The following is a 3651-nucleotide window of genomic DNA, read 5'->3' on the forward strand; positions in this document are numbered from 1 at the left end:
CGTCGGGAGGCCTGTCTGCCATGTGCCTTGTCCTCGGGTGACAACCTGCTCTGGGGAGATCAGAGACAGCGGGCATTCCTGGCTCCTGAAGTTTCTACGTGCTCCAACGTGGAGGGAACCACACAGACTGACCCCTGCAGATTGTCAGTTTGTTCATCCCTCCCCTCCCCCAGCTTGTACCTGTGCGCCCCCCTTCCTGCCTCTGGCTTCCTTGGGATCGCTTTGAAATGTACTTCTCCCGCCCACCGCCCACCACGCCCGCCCTCTTCTCCACTTCCCCGGACTCGCAGCCCACATCCCCTGCCAGCTCTGCAGTGTCTGTGTTAACTCACCAGCGCCCCCTTGGGGACTGCATGCAGCCTTACACTCCAGCTTCCTGTGCGTGTGTGCGCGCGCCTGCGTGAGGGTGTCTTAAATCAACACTGGGCTTTCTGAGGGCAAGGGGCACGGCATTTTTTCTTGAACCCCGGCAGGGTCTAGCGCAGGGCTGGGCTCACCACTAGGCATGTACTTGGTGACTGGCTCATGGGCCAAGTGCTGGAGGCCGTAGGGGTCCCGCCATGGGAGGTGCGAGAGGGGAGAGGGCATGTGAGTTCGCAGTGGGGGGCGTTTCATTGGGCTGTGGGCTTCCCCACCCTGGGGCAATAATGGCCATAGGAGGCCAAAGGTCCCATTCATAGCTGGGGCAGTGGGACAGGAGGGACTGCCCCCTAAGGCTGCGCAAGACTGCGCTTCAACGGTCATCCAGGCTGGACATTCCCGTTGGTCACTGACACCCAATGCGATGACCGAATGGAATAAATGTTCTGCTGACATCAATTGGTGTGAGGAGTGGTCATTCAGGGCTCAGCTGGAGCAGGATGGTGGCCTCCAGCTACCTCCATCATTGCTTGAGGGGTCTCATTCAAAGTCACATGGTGTGGAAGGGCTGTAGGAAGCCTAGCTCAAAAGGACCTGCAATGGATAAGCTCAGCGCCCCACCTCCCCACTCCCCTGGCCTAATGACTTCGGTGTGGATACGGGGTGGGGTCCCCTGGAAGTAGTGCCAGCCACTTGCTGAGTCCACAGTGAGGCCGAGATGGTCCCCATGGGCACCTGAGAGGTGGGCGGTGGAGGGGTTCCGGCTAGAGGCCTGTCTGCCCCAGGAGGCCGTGGCCATAGCTGTCTCGACTTTAATCTCCCCAACCGTGACACAGAAAACAGTCCCGCTCTGCCTACCCCACGGAGCTGTAAGCACAGCAGTGTCACTAGTGTCCTGCTGCCTGCGGTGCCCCTGGCGCTGAGCTAACCACTCCTTTCACCTCCCACGGGGCTCCGGTGGCAGAAGGCACTGGACGGCGCAATTGTGTCAGGCCCGCCGCCAGGGAGCAGGGGCTGGGGCAAGGGACTCCCTCCTGTTGGTGGCGCATGGGCTAGGCCTGATCCTGGCGGAGGCTCCTTCCAGAACCTTCCTTCTGTGCCTGGCTCTTTGACCCAGACTTGGGGCTGCCTTAATTGTGTCTATCCGTCAAGGAGGGGCGTACCTCGAAGACAGGGCCTTCGTGTTGTTGGGGGCGAATCAGGCAGGAGCCTGACTCTGCTGAAACCAGCCAGCCAAGAAGGCGAACTGGGGGCTCATGTCACTGAGAAGGGCAGCGACCTGATGGTGATACCCGGGACGCAGCTTTTCTTCAGCTCAGTTCTTCCTCCTGGAGGCTGCCTCCCAGGTCTCGGGGCAGGAAGAAGTGGGCAGCAGCTCAGCCCCTGCCTGCCTGGGCTCCGTCCCTCCCCTTGCTGGCTGAACAATTGCAGGGCCTGCTCCAGTTGGTCTGGACTGGTCCATGCCTAGGACCAGACTGGTGGCTGTGCCAGGCCAGGAGGACTGCAGTGCTGTGAATGGCCAGGCCTTGGTCCATGCCACTGCCATGGGGTCAGCTCCTCCTGGAGTCCGTGGATCCAGAGTGGGGAAGGGACAGTTCACCAGGGGCAAAACAGAGGCCTCAGGAGGTGAGAGGAAGCCGGGTGGGAGACCAACGGCCCTGCTCCTGACTGACCAGCAGCGCCGCCCTCTTGGGGACTTGTTATCGATGCCCCAGTGCAGCCCTGACACCAGGGCGGGCGGCTACAGCATTTCAAAAAGAGCCCCAGGCAGCCCGCGTGGGTGGGCACTCTGCCCAAGGGCACTGGTCCACCTCCCTTTCTGACCCTCCTGCCCAAATCGGGGAGAATGAAACCTGGCAGGCCTGGGGTGGAGGGTGGTGTGTGTAGAGACAAGATGGTGTCTCCACCGGTCCGGGGTCCCGACCTCGGTCACTCCGCCCACCCTGGGGATCACAGCACAAACCATCAGCCTGGCTTTATTTGAATTTGTTCTCCCCACTGAGCCGAGAGCAGGAGAGAGAGATCCAGAAAAGGGCCCATCCTCGGTGAAAATGCAGGCGGCTCCCCTGGAGTGGCTCCTCTACCCCCAATTCCCTCGCCACCCTCCTGTGACCCCCCATGAAGCACTACCAAGCTCACCTTTCTCACGGTAATAGTGCTGAGTGGGAGGGTGCCGCTGCGGAGGCTGTTGGTGCCTTTCCCAAGCTGAGTGTCGGCTGCTATTGGTTCACCTTGCCCGGCCCGAGGGGCGACCCCAGCTCACCCCACCGTGGCACAGGGGCCAGCGCAGAGCTCCCCAGGGACCAGATGACCCACCTGGCTCCTTTCTCACCACCTGGTGCTCTCCTGCAGAGAGCACCTCCTGATGACATTCTTGGTCCTCTGAAACAACGTCCTCTTCTCAAGCTCTGCTTCTAGGAACCCTGACCTCAGGCAGGGTGAGGATATGTCTGAGGATTACACCCTCAAAGCATCTTTAAAAAATATTTTATTTATTTTTAGAGCGAGGGGAAGGGAGGGAGAAAGAGAGAGAGAAACATCGATGTGTGGTTGCCTCTCACATACCTCCTACTGCACACCTGGCAACCCAGGCATGTGCCCTGATTGGGAATTGAACTAGTGACCCTTTGCTTTGTAGGCCAGTGCTCAATCCAATGAGCTACATTAGTCTAAGTGTCTTGCAAATACAAGAGATCATGCCTAGAGTCTTCTCCTTGGCGGTTCTGGCTGGTGCTGGTTACCCAAGGGCTTTCAGGTACGTAGACTAGCAGATTGGAGGTGGCTGTCACCTCTGGGTGGTGACAAGCAGAGACCAGGTGGGTTGGGGAGATGTGCATCAGCTGCTGTGTGCAGCCAGACACCCTGGACAGCATCTCCCTCCTTGGCTCCCACCCAGCCCTATGACCAGCCCTGCTCCTTCAGACAGCTGTGGCTGCCTCTGCTCTGAAGCACAGGCCCTGGGAGCTGGAACCAAATTTTTTCTTTTTTAAAAATTTTATGTATTTATTTTTAGAGAGACGGGAAGGAAGGGAGAGAGGGAGAGAAATATCAGTGTGTAGTTGCCTCTTGAGTGCCCCCTACTGGGCCTTGGCCCACAACCCAGGCATGTGCTCTGATTGGGAATCACACCGTTGACTCTTTGGTTTGCAGACCAGTGCTCAATCCACTGAGCTACATCAGCCAGGAGTGTGTGCTTCTGTCTTTTCTCTGACATGTGGAGTCCCCGAGATGTTGGTGTGACTAGTCACTGTCCTTTCATGGCGTCCCTTGGACAGAGTCCATTTTCCCAAC

The sequence above is a fragment of the Sturnira hondurensis genome, unplaced genomic scaffold, assembly GCF_014824575.4.
Source record: "Sturnira hondurensis isolate 20B ecotype Veracruz unplaced genomic scaffold, ASM1482457v3 Scaffold0022464, whole genome shotgun sequence".
In the NCBI taxonomy this organism is placed as follows: domain Eukaryota; kingdom Metazoa; phylum Chordata; class Mammalia; order Chiroptera; family Phyllostomidae; genus Sturnira; species Sturnira hondurensis.